The sequence below is a fragment of the Oncorhynchus kisutch genome, linkage group LG12 (assembly GCF_002021735.2).
Source record: "Oncorhynchus kisutch isolate 150728-3 linkage group LG12, Okis_V2, whole genome shotgun sequence".
NCBI classification, from domain to species: domain Eukaryota; kingdom Metazoa; phylum Chordata; class Actinopteri; order Salmoniformes; family Salmonidae; genus Oncorhynchus; species Oncorhynchus kisutch.
The window spans coordinates 9,417,248-9,442,734 of NC_034185.2; the positions used below are offsets into that span (position 1 = coordinate 9,417,248).

General features: G+C 45.4%; 1 pseudogene across 1 annotated transcript in view; it reads right to left on the reverse strand.

Annotated features, from left to right (window-relative positions):
* LOC109866445 (ryanodine receptor 3-like) overlaps nt 1–25,487 on the reverse strand; it is a 264,698-nt pseudogene that overhangs the window by 14,351 nt on the left and 224,860 nt on the right. The window contains exons 80-98 of the transcript XR_004212016.1: nt 25,372–25,468; nt 23,481–23,593; nt 23,268–23,319; nt 22,963–23,022; nt 20,636–20,735; nt 20,471–20,550; nt 20,291–20,367; nt 19,958–20,031; nt 10,863–10,877; nt 9,758–9,838; nt 9,407–9,495; nt 8,686–8,814; nt 7,845–7,949; nt 5,668–5,749; nt 3,449–4,456; nt 3,016–3,296; nt 1,430–1,473; nt 748–916; nt 434–520 (exon numbers count right to left, since the gene is read on the reverse strand). The product of XR_004212016.1 is annotated as a ryanodine receptor 3-like (transcript). The remainder of the gene's footprint in view (nt 1–433; nt 521–747; nt 917–1,429; nt 1,474–3,015; nt 3,297–3,448; nt 4,457–5,667; nt 5,750–7,844; nt 7,950–8,685; nt 8,815–9,406; nt 9,496–9,757; nt 9,839–10,862; nt 10,878–19,957; nt 20,032–20,290; nt 20,368–20,470; nt 20,551–20,635; nt 20,736–22,962; nt 23,023–23,267; nt 23,320–23,480; nt 23,594–25,371; nt 25,469–25,487) is intronic.

Consider the following 25,487-nt stretch of genomic DNA (forward strand, 5'->3'; position numbering starts at 1 on the left):
TTCATATCTCTATCCCAAACCTTAACCATTCATAACCCTATCCAAACCCTAACCTTAACCATTCATAATCCCAAACCTTAACCCTAACCTTAACCATTCATAACCCTATCCAAACCTTAACCCTTACCTTAACCATTCATAATGAGTGACTAAACTTAACCCTTAACTTCAAAATGTGTCATGTGAAGAAATTGAATGATAAAGATCAGCGGGAGCAACAAAAACACTTCTAAATTTGACGTTTGGAGAACGTGGATGAACGTCTAATTCAGCAGTGAGGCTATGAGCTTGTTACATACAAGAGCCTGGTTATTGCTAAAGAACTGTCACCGTAAGATGGGAAAGAAAACACCTCATCTCTCCATCAACGCAATAACTATTAGCAACTTGTAGAAAAGAGAGCAAGAAAACATTAAAGGTCATAATAAATTACCCTGTAGAACAGTAGAATGAAGTTGATGGCAAACGCCACAAACAGAGCCAGGAAACGCATGTTGTAGAAGTTCCGAGCCAACGTGTTCTGGAACACATGGAACACAAAGTTAGACATTTAGTCATGATAATACATTTAGTCATTATCATTTAAAGCAGTCTTCTGAGGTGAACGTGACTGCAATGAAGACAACGTGGAAGGTCACTGTTGAGAGCAGGTGGCAGGCAGAAAAGCTATTTCTGGAGAGAGATTACCCGCTCCCAATACACGTAAATCTAGTCGATTTTGAACAAACACAATGTCTGATGTATTACCAGCATCTTGGCCTGGTAGATCTCCAGCCCAGCAAAGAAGCTGGCAAAGAAGGAAGTAGGAGCATCCTTTGATTGGCCGTTTCTGGACTTGGGGGCGGGCTTCTCCTGAGCCACTTCCTCTTTAGGCTCCTCCTCCTTGGCCTTGTCTTCCTTCTCCTTCTTCTCTGTGCTGTGAGAACACAAGATGGCCGCCGATCTGTTATCGATCTGACACCAGCACATAGCTCTGACAACTGTTAGAGAGCTGAAACCCCAACACAACACAACACAACACAACACGCCACACTACAACACACCACAACACAAAACACAACACTACAACACACCACAACACACAACACACTACAACAACACAACACACTACAACACAACACACCACACAACACAAACAACACCCAACGCACAACACAGCACAACACAACACACAACATACAACACAAACACAGCACACAACACAGTATTTCGTTTCATTCAATTATTTTCATTTTAAGAAAGTATCTTCAATTAAAATCAAACTCTTATTTAAAATAACAAACTGTCAAGATTGCGAGCAACCGAGCACAGGATTTGAATTTATGTTTTAAATACACTTTAAATCAAGTTGATTTTAACATGCCATTCATGTTACACAGCTGAAGTAAACATACACACAGACAGATAAATACATGTATAGACTACTCACTCTGCTTTCTCTGGTTCCGACTCTTTAGTTTCTTTAACAGCCTTCTACATGAGACAGACAACAGATGGTTAGAGAGGATCAGTCTTCTACATGAGACAGACAACAGAAGGATAGAGGATCAGTCTTCTACATGAGACAGACAACAGAAGGATAGAGGATCAGTCTTCTACATGAGACAGACAACAGAAGGATAGAGAGGATCAGTCTTCTACATGAGACAGACATCAGAAGGTTAGAGAGGATCAGTCTTCTACATGAGACAGACAACAGACGGTTAGAGACGATCAGTCTTCTACATGAGACAGACAACAGATGGTTAGAGAGGATCAGTCTTCTACATGAGACAGACAACAGAAGGATATAGGATCAGTCTTCTACATGAGACAGACAACAGAAGGAAAGAGGATCATTCTTCTACATGAGAGACATCAGAAGGTTAGAGAGGATCAGTCTTCTACATGAGACAGACAACAGATGGTTAGAGATGATCAGTCTTCTACATGAGACAGACAACAGATGGTTAGAGAGTATCAGTCTTCCACATGAGACAGACAACAGAAGGATAGAGAGGATCAGTCTTCTACATGAGACAGACAACAGATGGTTAGAGAGTATCAGTCGTCTACATGAGACAGACAACAGATGGTTAGAGAGGATCAGTCGTCTACATGAGACAGACAACAGAAGGATAGAGGATCAGTCTTCTACATGAGACAGACAACAGAAGGATAGATGATCAGTCTTCTACATGAGACAGACAACAGAAGGAAAGAGGATCAGTCTTCTACATGAGACAGACAACAGAAGGTTAGAGAGTATCAGTCTTCTACATGAGACAGACAACAGAAGGATAGAGGATCAGCCTTCTACATGAGACAGACAACAGATGGTTAGAGAGGATCAGTCTTCTACATGAGACAGACAACAGAAGGATAGAGAGGATCAGTCTTCTACATGAGACAGACAACAGAAGGATAGAGAGGATCAGTCTTCTACATGAGACAGACAACAGAAGGATAGAGAGGATCAGTCTTCTACATGAGACAGACAGCAGAAGGATAGAGGATCAGTCTTCTACATGAGACAGGCAACAGAAGGATAGAGAGGATCAGTCTTCTACATGAGACAGACAACAGAAGGATAGAGAGGATCAGTCTTCTACATGAGACAGACAACAGAAGGATAGAGAGGATCAGTCTTCTACATGAGACAGACAGCAGAAGGATAGAGGATCAGTCTTCTACATGAGACAGGCAACAGAAGGATAGAGAGGATCAGTCTTCTACATGAGACAGACAACAGAAGGATAGAGAGGATCAGTCTTCTACATGAGACAGACAACAGAAGGATAGAGAGGATCAGTCTACTACATGAGACAGACAACAGAAGGATAGAGGTATAATTAGTAGTGACATCACCCATGTGAAACATGCCCTACTGAGAACTAGTAGGCTATACAGAAGCCATCGTAAATCAACATTGTATATGATATCTTCCGGTGGTGTAAAGTGTTATAAGCTGCACAAACCATTGTATTTCATTTCTTATTTTTTTATCCTAAGGTTTAACAGATATACATTGCTCACCTTCTTCTCCACAGTGGCGGTGGGCTCAGGAGTCTCAGAGACGTCTCCCAGTCCAGGATCAACGTGTTTTAACCCTTCCCCTTTCTTTGGCGTGGGATTAATCATCTGCATCAAGATGTCCTGCTCTGCCTTGTCTGACGGTTTGATGGCCTGGTCTGTCCCGCCCGACACAGAATCACCAACCTCGGCCTTCTCCATCTCCAACACATCGCCGTGGATACCAAACTGGGTGGGGTCGGGCATGTTACCCAAGATGTCTGTCACCTTCATGTTCTTGGCTCCTTCAAATCATATCAAACTTTATTTAAAGTGCATTTAAAAACATTGCAACACACTTATGCATAGCCAAAAAACAATAATGTGAAAGAGCAAAAATAAATGAAATAGGCAAAATAGGAAATAATAATTCAAAGAAGATAAAAAAAGATCCCACCTTCGACGAGCCCGCCTCCGAACATGGACGACCAGATGAGGTGGAAGAATCCGAAGATGAGGCTGTAGATCCCCTTGAAGAACCCTGTGAAGAGCGTCCAGAAGAAGGAGAAGAACCCAACGGTCATCTCCTTCAAGCTCAGCTTCTTGGTCTTCTTGAACTGCTTCTTGAGGATCTTGAAGGTCAGCATCTGTCTGAAGTTGGAGATCTTCTTCTTGGCGGAGATGCAGGCCATGGTGAAAGCCGAGGAAGCCTCCAGCTCGCTATTCTCCTCTTCCTCTGCAAGCTCTTCTAACAAGTTGTGCACCTCCTCCTCTTCCTCTTCCTGGCGCTCCACCACGTCGGGCTCCGAGATCTGAGATGCCAGCTGCATCTCAAAGATTGTATCTTCGCAGAAGTTCACAAACATCTCCATCTTCTCGCTTTCTCCCCCCTCGTTGACCACATCAAAGATGAACTGTCTCTTGGACTCTTTGACCTGTGGCTTCTCCCATTGTGTACGACTGGACTCGCTGATCTCAAAGTAGACCCTCTCGATGCGCTTCCCTCCACCCATGATCTCGATGCGGCCCAGGTACGGCTCAAAGTAGTTCAGCACGCTCTCAGCTGGTTCCAGGAAGGTGGCCAGACGGGGGTCGTGAGGCATGTGCTCAGAGAGGTTGGTGAGCAGCACGGCTACGTTGAAGCCGATGTCTTTGGCCGGCTCGTGGAACCGCTCCACAAACTCCTCGTAGTTGAACATGTCGTTTTCGTCGGCCTCGGTGCAGGAGAGGAGGAACTCAATCTCCGACTGGGTGTACTGCTTCTGGTTCTCCATGGACTTCTGGAAATCTTTTTTGGAGATGACCCCCTTGTTCTCGGGGTCGTACTCCCTGAAGTTGTCAGAGGTGGTCAGGTCCTTGATCTTGAGGAACATGTCGAAGAACTTGAGGATCATCTCGACGTTGCTGGAGGACTCCACCAGAGTGTCCACCATCTGCTTTCCAATCGTTCCATTCACCACGTTGCCTAGGAGACATCACATAAGACTGGGAATCAATGTCATGTCATATTTACATTCTTACTTACTTTAATTTACATTCTTACTTTACTTTACATTCTTACTTACTTGAATTTACATTCTTACTTTACTTTACATTCTTACTTTAATTTAAAATCTTACTTTACATTCTTACTTACTTGAATTTACATTCTTAATTGACTTTACATTCTTACTTACTTTAATTTACAATCTTACTTTACTTTACATTCTTACTTACTTTAATTTACATTCTTACTTTACTTTACATTCTTACTTACTTTAATTTACATTCTTACTTTACTTTACATTCTTACTTACTTTAATTTACTTTCTTACTTACTTTACATTCTTACTTACTTTAATTTACATTCTTACTTTACTTTACATTCTTACTTACTTTAATTTACTTTCTTACTTACGTTACATTCTTACTTACTTTAATTTACATTCTTACTTTACTTTACATTCTTGCTTACTTTAATTTACATTCTTACTTTACTTTACATTCTTACTTACTTTAATTTACATTCTTACTTTACTTTACTTTCTTACTTTACTTTACTTTCTTACTTACTTTACATTCTTACTTACTTTAATTTACATTCTTACTTTAATTTACATTCTTACTTTAATTTACATTCTTACTTACTTTCATTTACATTCTTACTTACTTTACTTACAAACTTACTCTTACTTTCTTCCTTGTTCATATTCACACAATCAAATAAAATTGTATTGGTCACATACACATGGTTAGCAGAGGTTAATGTGAGTGTAGAGAAATGCTTGTGCTTCCAGTTCCGACAGTGCAGCAGTATCTAACAAGTGATATCTAAGTTTCACAACCTATACCCAATACACACAAATCCAATGTCACAACGTATACCCAATGCACACAAATCCAGTTTCACAACCTATACCCAATACACACAAATCCAATACACACAAATCCAATTTCACAACCTATACCCAATATACACAAATCCAATTTCACAACCTATACCCAATACACACAAATCCAATTTCACAACCTATACCCAATATACACAAATCCAATTTCACAACCTATACCCAATACACACAAATCCAATTTCACAACCTATACCCAATACACACAAATCCAATGCTTGTGTGGTGACCGTAACCTACAATGTCTTAGATAAAGTCCTATTTAAGTGAATCTGTAGTAGGTTCTTACCCTCGAGCAGTGAAAGCATCATCACCACCATGTCCTGCTGAAGATCCATCAACTCCTTGAGCAGCTCAATCTGACACGAGTCCTAAAGGAGCACCGGCCGTCAGAAGAACTGCATTAACACTATACTACGATTCATTTATTAGTATGAATGACTATTTATTCATTTGTATTTATTTGTACTTAATAATAAAATAAATAAATCATAATACAATGTATTTATAAAGCAGTTTTCAATCTCAATAATGCGTACAGTACAAAGTTGGCATTAAAAATACACAACCAAAACAAAATCATTCAACACAGATTCATTTCATAATCTAATGTTAGAGGGATTTTACAGGCCTAATCTAGGAAGACAGCATCCGCATTCCTCTGGACGACAAAACAAAAAGCTAAATCTACTATTGAGCGCAACTATTACTACAAGCCAGAATAAACTAGGATATATATTAGACTAGAGTTTTTTATACAACAGACCATTTCACTGAGACGTGGACAGTTCTAAACAGTGTCACAATGGTCAGACAGTTCTAAACAGTGTCACATGGTCAGACAGTTCTAAACAGTGTCACAATGGTCAGACAGTTCTAAACAGTGTCACAATGGTCAGACAGTTCTAAACAGTGTCACAATGGTCAGACAGTTCTAAACAGTGTCACATGGTCAGACAGTTCTAAACAGTGTCACAATGGTCAGACAGTTCTAAACAGTGTCACATGGTCAGACAGTTCTAAACAGTGTCACAATGGTCAGACAGTTCTAAACAGTGTCACATGGTCAGACAGTTCTAAACAGTGTCACAATGGTCAGACAGTTCTAAACAGTGTCACAATGGTCAGACAGTTCTAAACAGTGTCACAATGGTCAGACAGTTCTAAACAGTGTCACAATGGTCAGACAGTTCTAAACAGTGTCACAATGGTCAGACAGTTCTAAACAGTGTCACAATGGTCAGACAGTTCTAAACAGTGTCACAATGGTCAGACAGTTCTAAACAGTGTCACAATGGTCAGACAGTTCTAAACAGTGTCACAATGGTCAGACAGTTCGAAACAGTGTCACAATGGTCAGACAGTTCTAAACAGTGTCACAATGGTCAGACAGTTCTAAACAGTGTCACAATGGTCAGACAGTTCTAAACAGTGTCACAATGGTCAGACAGTTCTAAACAGTGTCACATGGTCAGACAGTTCTAAACAGTGTCACATGGTCAGACAGTTCTAAACAGTGTCACATGGTCAGACAGTTCTAAACAGTGTCACAATGGTCAGACAGTTCTAAACAGTGTCACATGGTCAGACAGTTCTAAACAGTGTCACAATGGTCAGACAGTTCTAAACAGTGTCACATGGTCAGACAGTTCTAAACAGTGTCACAATGGTCAGACAGTTCTAAACAGTGTCACATGGTCAGACAGTTCTAAACAGTGTCACATGGTCAGACAGTTCTAAACAGTGTCACAATGGTCAGAGAACAGTAGTCAAAGACAGTAGACAAGTGGTGGTTAAACCCCTTTACATTGTAATGTCCTTAAATGGTTGACTGTGTAACTGTGTTCATGGTTATTGGGGTAAAGCTCCTGCTGAAATGCCCTTTTTATTGCAGGAAATAGGCATTAATACATACCATATGTTAATAAAAATGTAAACCTTAATTTACCAGATAAGTAAACCTTAACAACCTTTACCAGACAAGTTGAGTGAGAACATATTCTCATTTGCAGCAATGAACTGGGGGAAAATGGCTTTACATCTAATGGCCTGCTTATTGATGTTGAGGATGTTTGGTGTGGTCCTGTGTGGGTGAATCCTATACTCTTTCAGGCTATTTAAGTGTAGTAGTAAGTAAGCCTTGAGCTACAACGGCCCCCAGGGCAGGAACCAATCTCCTGCTTCTGTAGTGAGAGGCAGCTTGATGTACAAGTACATCCCCTGAATAGTCTATTGACATGTGAGTGATTTTCAATAAGATCAGTGACTGATTGGAGAGGCGATGGAGACGACAGTGAGCGTTGACTGACAGGAAGCAGAGGAACACTGCTGCCTATAGATAGACACTGACTGCAACTCCAGGACAGCAGGGTAGCTCGCAGGACGCTGGACTGGGCCAGTAGTTTACTGTTTTATTTTACTCACTTTACTGGAATGGTTGGTGCAGCACTGAGGACACCTAGTTACCTGGGACAGCTTCATCTGCATGTTGGCAAACACATGCAGGAATCCCACCACTGCATCCCACAGTCTGCTGTGGGCCAGACTCTGCTGGTTCCCAATACATGGCCCCTGGGGCGGGCAGATGGGGAGAGAGGAAGGTGGGAGGAGGGGGAGAGGGAGGGAGGGAAGAAGAGAGAAAGGGGGACGAGGGGGGAGAGGGAGGGAGGGAGGAAGGGAGGGAGGGAGGGAAGAAGAGAGGAAGGGGGGAGAAAGAGGGAGGAGGGGGGAGAGGGAGGGAAGAAGAGAGGAAGGGCAGAGAAAGGGGGAGGAGGGGGGAGAGGGAGGGAGGGAGGAAGGGAGGGAGGGAGGGAGGAAGAGAGGAAGGGGGGATAAAGGGGGAGGAGGGGGGAGAGGGAGGGAGGGAAGAAGAGAGGAAGGGCAGAGAAAGGGGGAGGAGGGGGGAGAGGGAGGGAGGGAAGAAGAGAGGAAGGGGAGAGAAAGGGGGAGGGGGAGAGGGAGGGAGGGAAGAAGAGAGGAAGGGGAGAGAAAGGGAGAGGAGGGGTGAGAGGGAGGGAGGGAGGGAGGGAGGGAGGGAGGGAGGGAGGGAGGGAGGCAGGCAGGCAGGCAGGCAGGCAGGCAGGCAGGCAGGCAGGCAGGCAGGCAGGCGGGGAGGGAGGGAGGGAAGAAGACAATAATCAAATACAAAAAGGACACAAAAATAGAGTGAATATTTCTAAAGATCACACCAATAAAAAATGTCAGTAAAATAGTATCATAAAATAAAAAAAATATCACGTTTGAGACGAAAGAGTGAATATAGGCTAAATGTAGAAACTCAATAAAAACACAAGGGGACAGGTCTTACCTGGATGTACTCAGTGAGCGAGTTGAAGATCTGCTTCGCGACAGCTAAGGCTTTGGAGAAGTTGACCTGCCCTGCCTCGTCGATAATGTCTTTCCCAGAATAATACCAGTAGAAGTCACTGATAGATTCCTACAGAGAAGGATTTTACTATGTCAATGTGTTGGTGAAAACATGTCACATTCTCCTTTTTAGTGAGTGGTAGTGTGTGTGTGTGTGTGTGTGTGTGTGTGTGTGTGTGTGTGTGTGTGTGTGTGTGTGTGTGTGTGTGTGTGTGTGTGTGTGTGTGTGTGTGTGTGGGTGGGTGGGTGGGTGTTACAAGGACAAAATATCAGAATGTCAGAATGTGTGTTTATAAATATGGTTTATGTCGTGAAGACAAAATACCTGAATGTGTGTGTGTGTGTGTGTGTGTGGTTTAGGGAGACAAAATACCTGAATGTGTGTGTGTGTGTGTGTGTTTGTGGTTTAGGGAGACAAAATAGCTGAATGGGTGTGTGTGTTTGTCGTTTAGAGAGACAAAATAGCTGAATGTGTGTGTGTGTGTGTGTGTGTGTGTGTGTGTGTGTGTGTGTTTGTGGTTTAGGGAGACAAAATAGCTGAATGGGTGTGTGTGTTTGTGGTTTAGAGAGACAAAATAGCTGAATGTGTGTGTGTGTGTGTGTGTGTGTTTGTGGTTTAGGGAGACAAAATACCTGAATGTGTGTGTGTGAGTGTGTATCACCTGAAGCCGTAGCAGGTAGTCCACTGTGCTGATGATAATGTTGACTGTCAACGTGTTTCCTGTTTGTGTTCTCAGGAAGTTTTGGAAATCTGTGAAGAACAAATTGAGCTTTTGGGATAATGTAGTTAATTGGATAATTGGGATAATGTGGAGAGTAGGAGCCTGGTTGTGAGCAACCTATCATGAGTTATGGTTAAGTTAGCTAACATGGAAATGGTACTTTCACCACCTAAACGAAAGAGCGATCAGATCATTTTGTGATTGCATTTATTTTGACAACTGGTCCAAATTGATACAAAAAATATATATACAATCACATTTGTTTTAATAGTCATTTATACAAGTTCTCACCTCCATTGTGCCCCTCACAGAGCAGTTGCAAAAACCGGAAGAGATCTTTGGTGAAGTCATCATTCGTCAGAACTTTGGAACCTTGGGGAGGGGACAGAAGTAGGTGAAGACTGCTCCCCAAACCAACAGGAAAAACAATGGCCGAATCCTACCTTGAGATCCGCGAGCAACTAGAGTTTACACGATATAGGCGAAAGTCTGAGTTAGGCTCGTGGATGTCAAGTTGGGATCGTGCCCTTGCTCACTCGGCACCCATCACTCTTAGACAGGCACGTGGCAAGCACAGATACAGAGTCTGTGTTGTTCACAAAAACTTTTGGACACGTTTAGAAGTCCAGGGACTTCAGATAACAGCTGCATCCAAAGTGCTCATTTTTGAAAAATGCTCTGAAATGAATGACAATTTAAATGAATATGGTGAAACACCAGGACATTTCAGGAAGCTGGGGAATAGCCAGATAACTTTCACATATACCCTATAGTCTTAGAACAAGACAACACATGGTAGGGAATGTTTTTTTTTTTTAAGAATCAGAACAGAAAGGTGGAACACTAGAATTAGAATCAGAACAGAAAGGTGGAACACTAGAATTAGAATCAGCAAGCGATTCCATTCCCGAGTACTTGACAAATGTGGGAAGAACTGAATTCAATTTCTAAAGCAGCAGATATCATCCATGTGAAAGTTAAACATGAAACCAGCTTTGTGAAATAGGCCCCAAGTCCAAAGCACATCAAAGCTTTGCTTCAGCTGTGGACAAGTCTATAAATCATAGGTTAAACCTTTGGAAAAAATATTGATAGCCTTTATAGGAGTATCATTAGTAAAATATAGATTAGTGATGTAGAATAACGTAAAGAAAAGCTAACAATTACCACTATTAACAGGAGTTAACAAAGTAAACCTTTAGTTTTATGTCTCCATTCAACACATGCATATGTATGAATGGACCTCCCTGCAGACCAAAGCAATAGATTAATGCTTCCAGGTCATGTGGGGGTCAAATGAGGCAGGGAGGTGAAGGTGAGAGAGAAGGACTATAATATGGTGACGGAATTCAAGATGTTAGCATGGCGCTTGGGAGCATCTGAATTGTCTATTTACCCCGCTCACTGCCGACTGCCATCGATGAGTTTTAATGAGAGGAGAGGACACACAAACGAACAAAGCAGATGTAAGCAAGTGAAGACATTGAATTTCAAAAAGGAGAATAAAAATAAAAATGTAAAAACCTCATTATAGGTGAGGGGACAAGGGCATGCTGTTAAAAGGAAGGGTTTTAACCTCATTATAGGTGAGGAAACAGGAGCATCCTGTTTAAAGGGAAGGTTTTTAACCTCATTATAGGTGAGGAGACAAGGGCATGAGGTTAAAGGGAAGGTTTTTAACCTCATTCTAGGTGAGGAGACAAGGGCATGAGGTTAAAGGGAAGGTTTCTAACCTCATTATAGGTGAGGAGACAAGGGCATCCTGTTAAAGGGAAAGTTTTTAACCTCATTATAGGTGAGGAGACAAGGGCATCCTGTTTAAAGGGAAGGTTTTTAAGGCTTGATGATAATTAGCGTGTACTTAGTACATAGGGTGTTATTGTCGTTAACCTTTCAGTACTGAAGGATGTGTTAGGGGAAAGTGTGTGTGTGTGTGTGCATTAGGTGTGTGGGGGGAGGTGTGTGTGTGTATTAGGTGTGTGGGTGTATTAGGTGTGTGGGGGAGGTGTGTGTGTGTGTATTAGGTGTGTGTGGGGAGGTGTGTGTATTAGGTGTGTGGGAGGAGGTGTGTATTAGGTGTGTGGGGGAGGTGTGTGTGTGTATTCGGTGTGATGGGGGAGGTGTGTGTGTGTATTCGGTGTGATGGGGGAGGTGTGTGTATTAGGTGTGTGGGGGAGGTGTGTGTGTGTGTATTCGGTGTGATGGGGGAGGTGTGTGTGTGTATTGGGTGTGTGGGGGGAGGTGTGTGTGTGTATTAGGTGTGTGGGTGTATTAGGTGTGTGGGGGGAGGTGTTTGTGTGTATTGGGTGGGTGGGGGAGGTGTGTGTGTGTATTAGGTGTGTGTGGGGAGGTGTGTGGGGGAGGTGTGTGTGTGTGTGTATTGGGTGTGATGGGGGAGGTGTGTGTGTATTGGGTGTGTGGGGGGAGGTGTGTGTGTATTGGGTGTGTGGGTGTATTAGGTGTGTGGGGGGAGGTGTTTGTGTGTATTGGGTGGGTGGGGGAGGTGTGTGTGTGTATTAGGTGTGTGTGGGGAGGTGTGTGTATTAGGTGTGTGGGAGGAGGTGTGTATTAGGTGTGTGGGGGAGGTGTGTGTGTGTATTGGGTGTGATGGGGGAGGTGTGTGTGTGTATTGGGTGTGTGGGGGGAGGTGTGTGTGTGTTGTAATGCAGATGTGACATAAGAGGCGTGTATCTAGTTAATATCTAGTTAATGCTGGGGCGGCAGGTAGCCTAGTGGTTAGAGCAGGTAGCCTAGTGGTTAGAGCAGGTAGTCTAGTGGTTGGAGCAGGTAGCCTAGTGGTTAGAGCAGGTAGCCTGGTGGTTAGAGCAGGTAGTCTAGTGATTAGAGCAGGTAGCCTGGTGGTTAGAGCAGGTAGCCTGGTGGTTAGAGCAGGTAGCCTAGTGGTTAGAGCAGGTAGCCTAGTGGATAGAGCAAGTAGTCTAGTGGTTGGAGCAGGTAGCCTAGTGGTTAGAGCAGGTAGCCTGGTGGTTAGAGCAGGTAGTCTAGTGATTAGAGCAGGTAGCCTGGTGGTTAGAGCAGGTAGTCTAGTGATTAGAGCAGGTAGTCTAGTGGTTAGAGCAGGTAGTCTAGTGGTTAGAGCAGGTAGCCTGGTGGTTAGAGCAGGTAGTCTAGTGATTAGAGCAGGTAGTCTAGTGGTTAGAGCAGGTAGTCTAGTGGTTAGAGCAGGTAGCCTAGTGGTTAGAGCAGGTAGCCTAGTGGTTAGAGCAGGTAGCCTAGTGATTAGAGCAGGTAGCCTGGTGGTTAGAGCAGGTAGCCTAGTGGTTAGAGCAGGTAGTCTAGTGATTAGAGCAGGTAGTCTAGTGATTAGAGCAGGTAGTCTAGTGATTAGAGCAGGTAGTCTAGTGGTTAGAGCAGGTAGCCTAGTGGTTAGAGCAGGTAGCCTAGTGGTTAGAGCAGGTAGCCTGGTGGTTAGAGCAGGTAGCCTAGTGGTTAGAGCAGGTAGCCTAGTGGTTAGAGCAGGTAGCCTAGTGGTTAGAGCAGGTAGCCTGGTGGTTAGAGCAGGTAGTCTAGTGATTAGAGCAGGTAGCCTGGTGGTTAGAGCGTTGGGCCAGTAACTGAAAGTTGCTGGATCGACTCCCCAAGCTGACAAGGTAGAAATCTGTCCCTGAACAAGGGGGTTAACCTGCTGTTACCTGATAGGCCGTCATTGTAAATAAGAATTTGTTTTTAACTGACTTGCCTGGTTAAATGAAGGTTACATTTAAAAAATATTTAAAATGCTGAACGATGTCTTAGCCCTACTTCAGGACGGAGGAAACCCCTGCTCTCAAATTAGGAGTAAAAATATCTCTTGGAAAGCTTTTAGTGTATCGTACTGAATCAGAACCATACAACATGAGAAGTATAGATGTTGTCATATACATTGATAACTACTGTACTTACACACACAAACTGCAGCTTAGATTCCTAAACCTGATGAAACCCCCGAACAGCTTAGATTCCTAAACCTGATGAAACCACTGAACAGCTTAGATTCCCTAAACCTGATGAAACTACTGAACAGCTTATATTCCCTAAACATGATGAAACCACCGAACAGCTAGGAGTCCTAAACCTGATGAAACTACTGAACTTGGTCCTCTGCATCCCAAGGGGTGCACGTTTATTTTTTTGACGAAGCACTACACAGCTGAAGAAGTAAGTAAGAACCGGATGCAACAAAAACAAAATCGCATTACAAGGTCGAATGCAATATAATGTTAATTTTCTATGAGCTTGGGCCATTCATTCAGAAGATAATTTGACACCAACATATAAGGGAGCGATAAGCCAGTGTCATGGTCCAGCATTAGGCCAATGTCATGGTCCAGCATTAGGCCAGTGTCATGGTCCAGCATTAGGCCAATGTCATGGTCTAGCATTAGGCCAGTGTCATGGTCCAGCATTAGGCCAGTGTCATGGTCCAGCATTAGGCCAGTGTCATGGTCCAGCATTAGGTCAGTGTCATGGTCCAGCATTAGGCCAGTGTCATGGTCCAGCATCAGGCCAGTGTCATGGTCCAGCATTAGGTCAGTGTCATGGTCCAGCATTAGGTCAGTGTCATGGTCCAGCGTCAGGCCAGTGTCATGGTCCAGCATTAGGCCAGTGTCATGGTCTAGCATCAGGCCAGTGTCATGGTCCAGCATCAGGCCAGTGTCATGGTCTAGCATCAGGCCAGTGTCATGGTCTAGCATTAGGCCAGTGTCATGGTCCAGCATTAGGTCAGTGTCATGGTCCAGCATTAGGTCAGTGTCATGGTCCAGCATTAGGTCAGTGTCATGGTCCAGCATTAGGTCAGTGTCATGGTCCAGCATTAGGTCAGTGTCATGGTCCAGCATTAGGCCAATGTCATGGTCCAGCATTAGGTCAGTGTCATGGTCCAGCATTAGGTCAGTGTCATGGTCCAGCATTAGGTCAGTGTCATGGTCTAGCATCAGGCCAGTGTCATGGTCCAGCATCAGGCCAGTGTCATGGTCTAGCATCAGGCCAGTGTCATGGTCCAGCATTAGGCCAATGTCATGGTCTAGCATTAGGCCAGTGTCATGGTCTAGCATTAGGCCAATGTCATGGTCTAGCATTAGGCCAGTGTCATGGTCTAGCATTAGGCCAATGTCATGGTCTAGCATTAGGCCAGTGTCATGGTCCAGCATTAGGCCAGTGTCATGGTCCAGCATTAGGCCAGTGTCATGGTCCAGCATTAGGTCAGTGTCATGGTCCAGCATTAGGCCAGTGTCATGGTCCAGCATCAGGCCAGTGTCATGGTCCAGCATTAGGTCAGTGTCATGGTCCAGCATTAGGTCAGTGTCATGGTCCAGCGTCAGGCCAGTGTCATGGTCCAGCATTAGGCCAGTGTCATGGTCTAGCATCAGGCCAGTGTCATGGTCCAGCATCAGGCCAGTGTCATGGTCTAGCATCAGGCCAGTGTCATGGTCTAGCATTAGGCCAGTGTCATGGTCCAGCATTAGGTCAGTGTCATGGTCCAGCATTAGGTCAGTGTCATGGTCCAGCATTAGGTCAGTGTCATGGTCCAGCATTAGGTCAGTGTCATGGTCCAGCATTAGGTCAGTGTCATGGTCCAGCATTAGGCCAATGTCATGGTCCAGCATTAGGTCAGTGTCATGGTCCAGCATTAGGTCAGTGTCATGGTCCAGCATTAGGTCAGTGTCATGGTCTAGCATCAGGCCAGTGTCATGGTCCAGCATCAGGCCAGTGTCATGGTCTAGCATCAGGCCAGTGTCATGGTCCAGCATTAGGCCAATGTCATGGTCTAGCATTAGGCCAGTGTCATGGTCTAGCATTAGGCCAATGTCATGGTCTAGCATTAGGCCAGTGTCATGGTCTAGCATTAGGCCAATGTCATGGTCTAGCATTAGGCCAGTGTCATGGTCTAGCATTAGGTCAGTGTCATGGTCCAGCATTAGGTCAGTGTCATGGTCCAGCATTAGGCCAATGTCATGGTCCAGCATTAGGCCAGTGTCATGGTCTAGCATTAGGTCAGTGTCATGGTCCAGCGTCAGGCCAGTGTCATGGTCCAGCATTAGGCCAGTGTCATGGTCTAGCATCAGGCCAGTGTCATGGTCCAGCATCAGGCCAGTGTCATGGTCTAGCATCAGGCCAGTGTCATGGTCTAGCATTAGGCCAGTGTCATGGTCCAGCATTAGGTCAGTGTCATGGTCCAGCATTAGGTCAGTGTCATGGTCCAGCATTAGGTCAGTGTCATGGTCCAGCATTAGGTCAGTGTCATGGTCCAGCATTAGGTCAGTGTCATGGTCCAGCATTAGGCCAATGTCATGGTCTAGCATTAGGCCAGTGTCATGGTCTAGCATTAGGCCAGTGTCATGGTCCAGCATTAGGTCAGTGTCATGGTCTAGCATTAGGCCAATGTCATGGTCTAGCATTAGGCCAGTGTCATGGTCTAGCATTAGGTCAGTGTCATGGTCCAGCATTAGGTCAGTGTCATGGTCCAGCATTAGGCCAATGTCATGGTCCAGCATTAGGCCAGTGTCATGGTCTAGCATTAGGCCAGTGTCATGGTCTAGCATTAGGCCAGTGTCATGGTCCAGCATTAGGCCAATGTCATGGTCTAGCATTAGGCCAGTGTCATGGTCCAGCATTAGGCCAGTGTCATGGTCCAGCATTAGGCCAGTGTCATGGTCCAGCATTAGGTCAGTGTCATGGTCCAGCATTAGGCCAGTGTCATCGTCCAGCATCAGGCCAGTGTCATGGTCCAGCATTAGGTCAGTGTCATGGTCCAGCATTAGGTCAGTGTCATGGTCCAGCGTCAGGCCAGTGTCATGGTCCAGCATTAGGCCAGTGTCATGGTCTAGCATCAGGCCAGTGTCATGGTCCAGCATCAGGCCAGTGTCATGGTCTAGCATCAGGCCAGTGTCATGGTCTAGCATTAGGCCAGTGTCATGGTCCAGCATTAGGTCAGTGTCATGGTCCAGCATTAGGTCAGTGTCATGGTCCAGCATTAGGTCAGTGTCATGGTCCAGCATTAGGTCAGTGTCATGGTCCAGCATTAGGTCAGTGTCATGGTCCAGCATTAGGCCAATGTCATGGTCCAGCATTAGGTCAGTGTCATGGTCCAGCATTAGGTCAGTGTCATGGTCCAGCATTAGGTCAGTGTCATGGTCCAGCATTAGGCCAATGTCATGGTCTAGCATTAGGCCAGTGTCATGGTCTAGCATTAGGCCAATGTCATGGTCTAGCATTAGGCCAGTGTCATGGTCTAGCATTAGGCCAATGTCATGGTCTAGCATTAGGCCAGTGTCATGGTCTAGCATTAGGTCAGTGTCATGGTCCAGCATTAGGTCAGTGTCATGGTCCAGCATTAGGCCAATGTCATGGTCTAGCATTAGGCCAGTGTCATGGTCCAGCATTAAGCCAGTGTCATGGTCCAGCATTAGGTCAGTGTCATGGTCCAGCATTAGCTCAGTGTCATGGTCCAGCATCAGGCCAGTGTCATGGTCCAGCATTAGGTCAGTGTCATGGTCTAGCATTAGGTCAGTGTCATGGTCCAGCATTAGGTCAGTGTCATGGTCCAGCATTAGGCCAGTGTCATGGTCCAGCATCAGGCCAGTGTCATGGTCCAGCATTAGGTCAGTGTCATGGTCCAGCATTAGGTCAGTGTCATGGTCCAGCATTAGGTCAGTGTCATGGTCCAGCATTAGGCCAGTGTCATGGTCCAGCATTAGGTCAGTGTCATGGTCTAGCATTAGGTCAGTGTCATGGTCCAGCATCAGGCCAGTGTCATGGTCCAGCGTCAGGCCAGTGTCATGGTCCAGCATTAGGTCAGTGTCATGGTCCAGCATTAGGTCAGTGTCATGGTCCAGCATTAGGTCAGTGTCATAGGTCCAGCATCAGGCCAGTGTCATGGTCCAGCATTAGGTCAGTGTCATGGTCCAGCATTAGGTCAGTGTCATGGTCCAGCATTAGGTCAGTGTCATGGTCTAGCATTAGGTCAGTGTCATGGTCTAGCATTAGGTCAGTGTCATGGTCTAGCATTAGGCCAGTGTCATGGTCTAGCATTAGGCCAGTGTCATGGTCCAGCATTAGGCCAATGTCATGGTCTAGCATTAGGCCAGTGTCATGGTCTAGCATTAGGCCAGTGTCATGGTCCAGCATTAGGCCAATGTCATGGTCTAGCATTAGGCCAGTGTCATGGTCCAGCATTAGGTCAGTGTCATGGTCCAGCATTAGGTCAGTGTCATGGTCTAGCATTAGGTCAGTGTCATGGTCTAGCATTAGGTCAGTGTCATGGTCTAGCATTAGGCCAGTGTCATGGTCTAGCATTAGGCCAGTGTCATGGTCCAGCATTAGGCCAATGTCATGGTCTAGCATTAGGCCAGTGTCATGGTCTAGCATTAGGCCAGTGTCATGGTCCAGCATTAGGCCAATGTCATGGTCTAGCATTAGGCCAGTGTCATGGTCCAGCATTAGGTCAGTGTCATGGTCCAGCATTAGGTCAGTGTCATGGTCTAGCATTAGGTCAGTGTCATGGTCTAGCATTAGGTCAGTGTCATGGTCTAGCATTAGGCCAATGTCATGGTCTAGCATTAGGCCAGTGTCATGGTCTAGCATTAGGCCAATGTCATGGTCTAGCATTAGGCCAGTGTCATGGTCCAGCATTAGGTCAGTGTCATGGTCCAGCATTAGGTCAGTGTCATGGTCCAGCATTAGGTCAGTGTCATGGTCCAGCATTAGGCCAATGTCATGGTCCAGCATTAGGTCAGTGTCATGGTCCAGCATTAGGCCAGTGTCATGGTCCAGCATTAGGTCAGTGTCATGGTCTAGCATTAGGTCAGTGTCATGGTCCAGCATCAGGCCAGTGTCATGGTCCAGCGTCAGGCCAGTGTCATGGTCCAGCATTAGGTCAGTGTCATGGTCCAGCATTAGGTCAGTGTCATGGTCCAGCATTAGGTCAGTGTCATAGGTCCAGCATCAGGCCAGTGTCATGGTCCAGCATTAGGTCAGTGTCATGGTCCAGCATTAGGTCAGTGTCATGGTCCAGCATTAGGTCAGTGTCATGGTCTAGCATTAGGTCAGTGTCATGGTCTAGCATTAGGTCAGTGTCATGGTCTAGCATTAGGTCAGTGTCATGGTCTAGCATTAGGCCAGTGTCATGGTCTAGCATTAGGCCAGTGTCATGGTCTAGCATTAGGCCAATGTCATGGTCCAGCATTAAGCCAGTGTCATGGTCCAGCATTAGGTCAGTGTCATGGTCCAGCATTAGGTCAGTGTCATGGTCTAGCATTAGGTCAGTGTCATGGTCTAGCATTAGGTCAGTGTCATGGTCTAGCATTAGGCCAGTGTCATGGTCTAGCATTAGGCCAGTGTCATGGTCCAGCATTAGGCCAATGTCATGGTCTAGCATTAGGCCAGTGTCATGGTCTAGCATTAGGCCAGTGTCATGGTCCAGCATTAGGCCAATGTCATGGTCTAGCATTAGGCCAGTGTCATTTTCCAGCATTAGGTCAGTGTCATGGTCCAGCATTAGGTCAGTGTCATGGTCTAGCATTAGGTCAGTGTCATGGTCTAGCATTAGGTCAGTGTCATGGTCTAGCATTAGGCCAGTGTCATGGTCTAGCATTAGGCCAGTGTCATGGTCCAGCATTAGGCCAATGTCATGGTCTAGCATTAGGCCAGTGTCATGGTCTAGCATTAGGCCAGTGTCATGGTCCAGCATTAGGCCAATGTCATGGTCTAGCATTAGGCCAGTGTCATGGTCCAGCATTAGGTCAGTGTCATGGTCCAGCATTAGGTCAGTGTCATGGTCTAGCATTAGGTCAGTGTCATGGTCTAGCATTAGGTCAGTGTCATGGTCTAGCATTAGGCCAATGTCATGGTCTAGCATTAGGCCAGTGTCATGGTCTAGCATTAGGCCAATGTCATGGTCTAGCATTAGGCCAGTGTCATGGTCTAGCATTAGGCCAGTGTCATGGTCTAGCATTATGCCAATGTCATGGTCTAGCATTAGGCCAGTGTCATGGTGTAGCATTAAGCCAGTGTCATGGTCTAGCATTAAGCCAGTGTCATGGTCCAGCATTAAGCCAGTGTCATGGTCCAGCATTAAGCCAGTGTCATGGTCTAGCATTAGCCATATGGAAGGAGGTTGGCTTCTTGCTGAGCAGTGAGTGAAAGGTGTGTGTTGATCCCTAATGTTCGAGATTCTCTGAGTCAAGACAACAGCTAACATAGCAGACATCTCTTGGACCTATTTCTGAGAAAAAAAGAAATAAGCTGAAATCGAACACTGAAAACTTGGCACTACCTAGACTAGGCTTGGGGACAACTAATGAAAGGAAAGGTGTGATTTTTGTTCTCTTAACAGTTTTCTGAGTAAAGATATTACGAAGTGTCAAACAGCAACCAAGATAGCGAGACAGCTCACCTACGGCTGAAGGGAAAAAGGAAGCTACACTCAAATGTTGAACTACTTATTAAAGGTTGGGGTCGTGCATCAGCTGGCCATCCTGTCGCTAAACTTACTGGAGCCTTCATCTGTCACCATCCCCAGACCTTCCGCTTTGTTCTGTCTCTCAAAGGCATTCAAGTCCAGGACACTGTGGAGGGTAAGGAGATAAGGTACATTGTCAAAGAGAAACACATCAGAACAGGGATAATTAATAAGATTGACATAAACAGTGGTGATAGGACTATGAAGGTCAATGTATTATTGTCATTGGGTATAACCAACATGCTTATCAATAAATTACGATACATTGATTTATCAGAAGTTGATCAGAAGGCTATCATCATTCCCAGGCAGTTCTGAGACGTGGTCTGTACTCTGGGTTATTTGGGTGGCGTAGTCACGGTTACCTGCAGGACTGCATGAGGCCTGACAGACTCTTGAAAAAGCCTGCGTCTCTTTTCTCTTTCAGGTAATCCAGCATTTTCTGCCAAAAACAATGGAATGTAAAACTCACGTTTTCATGCCCAGAAAGTCTTGGCAAGACATGATGATGGGAATACACTTGTAATAATGTGACGTAGACTAACCTGCTGGACCAGCACGTTGCCTCCGTTGAGGATGGAGATGCCCAGTTTGAGGGTACATGTCACCATAGGACCTAGTCGACCTGGGGACAGAGAGCAGAACAGAATTGTTCCTTTGAAGGCCATTTGGCTTCATCTATACTGCAGCTAAAAGACGCCGATCCTCACCTTTACTGGCGCTGATCATCTGTAGCACCATCTCAGCAGCCCCGCGGGCGTGGAGTCTGGCCTGCTGGTACAAGATCTTCTGCTTCTCCATTTCCTTTTCCTGTGGGCCCAAACACACACACATTGATTAAAAAACGGCTAAACTTTCTTAAATTGATCTATCATCCTGAGGGGAGAAATAAATCATCTGCAAAGGAGATGCCTGTGCGATGTAAAACACTTTACATCGTAAAAAAAAACTAAAACAATAAATGTTTTGAGGATTTTTACGCTGTGAGGATTGTTTTATTTGATTTTTTATAGATTTTTTTATTGAATATCCAAAACATACATTATACTACATTACACCACACCAGTCATCCAGCAGACTCCCATTCAGAGTGACACACAGAAGCATCCAGGGTCAACGCCCTGCTCAAGGGCAAGTCGACAGATCTCCCACAAGGCCAAAAATGGGGACCCGAACCTTCCAAGATCCCCCCACAGTTCCTCAAGAGCTGGCCCTCAACCATCTGAGACCCCTCTCACAGCCATCCGAGACCCCTCCCACAACCATCCGAGACCCCTCCCACAACCATCCGAGACCCCTCCCACAACCATCCGAGACCCCTCTCTCAACCAGCCAGGTCCCCTCCCACAACCATCCGAGACCCCTCCCACAGCCCCCCACCACCCGCACAAGAAAAAAATATATAAATTGTAATAATTCCATTCCTCACCCCCAAGAACCCCCCCCAATGCACCAACAACCAAGAAGTTAACAAAAGAGAAAAAAGAAAAACAACAATGCAAAAAAACAAAGGACATTAAGGACAACTAAAATCATAACAGCCCAATTTTATATGTTTGAGTACATGTCTGACATTTACATGTGTGTGTGTCCATCTATGTGTGCATTTGAATGAGAGTGTGTGTATATGAATATGTGCAAACACCTGCACGGCATCAGCCTCAGGCAAACACGACGTTCGTTTATCTCCCGTGGAAATTGGTCATTGAGACCGAATTTGGTCCCTTTAACCTCCCTTCCCCTGCTTCTGATCAGCTCCTGTTGTTGGTATACAACAGGTGTTCAAATTGACCCTTGGTCTTGTCGCTCCGAGCTCCAAGTCTGTACCCGGTGGAAAGCTACTTTGTTTACAGTCTAGAGGAAGTTTCAAGGTGGATTGCATGACTTCTCTGATCGCGTCCTCTGGAATCCCAGAAAATATTAGATTTTCACGCATGCTATGGCTTTGTATGTCTAGTAGCGACTCCCTCATCACCCTGTTTTCACTGAGTAGACAAACCATGTTGGAATCGTGGATTTTTTACCTTGGCTGTTAGTGCCTTGTTTTCTCCTTGGAGCTTGAGAATTTCACTCTGGCTGAACTCCAAACGCCCCCTCAGCCCTGCTACCTCCTCACACAACTTTTCCAGTCTGCATGGATTCCAGCCAGAGCACTAGCCTCTACTTCAACGGTAAGTAAATCGTCTGTGTCTGTAGATTAATCTGTCTTTCTTTTTTTTGTCGGGTTAGAGTTATTTTTTGAGGTAGCTGGATCTTTCCATGACGGAGTATGTTGTTCCTCCATAGCGTAAAGCTGTTGGTACTCATCGATTTCCCTCAGGATCTCCTTAGTATCCAGGTTGTCTCTTTACTGCTAGTTGTTTACAAACGTTTTTAACAATGCGTCTTTCCCACGACGACGACCGGTGTTTCTGTAGTACAGCCACCAAGCACTGTTGATTGTTCCCAGCCAAACTAAAAAGTTAGCTAGCTACTAAGAAACCGTCCAGTACACTTTCCAAAACAACAAACCCGAGCTCTCCTTCGTTCCGCGTTCAACGAGAAGTGACCTGTAAGGTAGGCCTTAGGCCTAGCCTAAGATGTACTGTTATGGAGTGTAGGCGAGCCTCTCGTGTGAGGATTCTTTTTACATGGCTGAAGTTTCAGTGAGCATGTCTACAGTGACGATGCTTGTCTTTGTTAGGCGACACAGTAAAGTTGTATTGAGGAGTCAGATATCTATCCAGCCTATAGCCAAGTGACCAAATACTTATTTTCCACCATAATTTGCAAATAAATTCATAAAAAATCCTACAATGTGATTTTCTGGATTTTTTTCCTCATTCTCATTTTGTCTGTCATAGTTGAAGTGTACCTATGATGAAAATTACAGGCCTCTCTCATCTTTTTAAGTGGGAGAACTTGCACAATTGGTGGCTGACTAAATACTTTTTTGCCCCACTGTATCTATCCAGCCTATAGCCACAGGCTATTAAAGGTATCTAAGGCTTTAAGCCTGGTGGTCAGTGAAGCGGAATAAAGGGAGACAGATTCAAACCTCAAATGTCTTCTCTTTCCCCTCTTCCTCCTCTTCCTCCTCTTCATCCTCTGCACAACTCTGAGGAGATAGAGGAGGACATGTTAAGAGTTGTGACAATGGTCTATTAATTAACTGTATATAAACCCAGTCAGGTTATGAAACCATCTGTTTACACTGGCAGACCAAAGATGATATTTTGCCACCGATTTGCCTTTTGACCAATCAGATCAGATCTTTTGCCAATAATTGGGCAAAAGATCAGAATTGGGATGCCAATGTAAACACAGCCAAAGTGTGCTCAAATTCTCAGTTGCGTACAGTACCTTTGCCATCATGTCTGCATATGCAATATACAGCGGATCTTCTTCCAAGAAACTGTTGAGAATGACACATTATCCAATCATTATCATGTCTTGTATCAGGTCAGTAGAGATAAATAACACAAATAAGTTAAGATCACACAATTATTATCTATTTAAGTAAGATCGGTCGGATAAAACACTTGTTCACTAGGTTGATTAATTGATCTCTCCTACCTTCTCTCTGTCAGGGCGTTGTGGCTGAAGTGAAGGATAAGCTGATGAAGAGGGTCTGGCTTAATCTCAACCTCCTCCTCTTCCTCCTCCTCCACGATCTTCATTGGGGTTTTCTACACAGATGACCCACAAGAGACAGAGGTTATCTCTGTTCTGAACCTGGCCATTCCACTAGAGACTACACCCTGCTGGCTAAAGACAGGGGTTATCTCTGTTCTTAACCTGGCCTTTCCACTAGAGACTACACCCTGCTGGCTAAAGACAGGGGTTATCTCTGTTCTGAACCTGGCCTTTCCACTAGAGACTACACCCTGCTGGCTAAAGACAGGGGTTATCTCTGTTCTGAACCTGGCCTTTCCACTAGAGACTACACCCTGCTGGCTAAAGACAGGGGTTAACGTTGTTCTGAACCTGGCCTTTCCACTAGAGACTACACCCTGCTGGCTAAAGACAGGGGTTAACATTGTTCTGAACCTGGCCTTTCCACTAGAGACTACACCCTGCTGGCTAATCTTGTCCACCAGCCGGCTCTCTCTGTGAGTCGAACCTTCTGGATTAACAGCACCTCAGAACGGGACTTGACTGGAAGTCTATGGCAGGAGAGGATGAAACAACCGCTGGTTTTAATTGGCTGATATCTCAGTCCGCCCCTTCGCCTCTACATTGTGGATTTCAAAACGCGAGCAGCACAAGGGATTTAAACAAGCAAGTGAGTTCGTAAAATCTGAAAGTACGCACCTTAGAAATAGTTTTCAACATATGCACATTATAAGCCCAAACTCATAATCAATTGTGCTGCCCAATGTGATAGAAGATTTACTTCAATTGGGGATTTATTATAATGCAGCTGTAGCAGGCTTGCTCCCTCTCCCGTCTCCATTTTAACCACACCCCTTTCAAGTCCCACTTTGCTGCACAGTGTTACCAGGGAGTGTGGGGGGGGGGGGGGGTGCATTGTCAGGGGAATTGACCAGGGTATTGTTTAGTAGGGGCACACCGTAGCAAAACATTTACGACAGAAAAAACAAAAAAGCTGCGTTATTATTGGTTCAGGTAGTTGCTCACTGTTTCACTCTGTTTCACTCTGTTTCAAAACGTTGTTTCCCTACTGAACAGGACCCAGCAGTGAAACGCATGCAGACAACTATGGTCCAACAGATGCAGCACTAATAAATACAGTGTGTGGACGATGACGACGACGATGATGATGATGATGATGATGAATGTGTTACGTCGTCGTCTAACTCTTGTACATTCTTCCTCTGACGTGTTTTATGACATGTTGCAGTACTGTGTAAACATGTTTACTTCCTTAGAAATGGATTTCAACACCCGTCACAATACTGTATGAATCCAGACGGAGATGTGTGCGGAGCATGCCACCGAAGACGTCACTTCACTACAGACTTACAGTTAAAGTAGAGACCGGACTGTACAACATCTAGCTGGTTCAACGTCGGACATCAAACAACTAACACCTATTGAGGGCTGTAGCCGCCCCTCTTACCACAGCAGTAGTAGTGGTGACATAGCCCATGCCATAGCCTGTTTTTCTAGCCACGTGCTTTGCTGCGGAGACGGAGCCATTGCTGCCACTGAGTCTCCTGAGGTTGAGCCTGTCATGCCTGTCAAGGCTCTGCCGGTAGCGAGCCACAAAGCTAGAGAGAGCGCGGGGCCCTCGGGAACGTCTGGGGGCCCAAGGCGAGGTCCCCAGACCCAGGCGGACCGGGAAGCGTTCCCGATCCCGAAGCTCGACGGCGGGCATCGTGCTCAAGAGGCAGTCAGCGGAGAGGGCTGGTGGGGGTGCGGTGCCAACACAGGGCACAGGGGGCAAGGCTGAGGCTAGGGCTGAGGTGGTGGCAGACACCACCGCAACATGCCCATTACTTACTGCCAGGTCCTGCACTAGCTTCTCCTCAAAGGAGTACTCCTCTGTCTCTATCCATAGTCTCACATAGCCCAACACGAAGAGGTTAATAGAACGATGCCTGGGGAAGGAGGGATGAG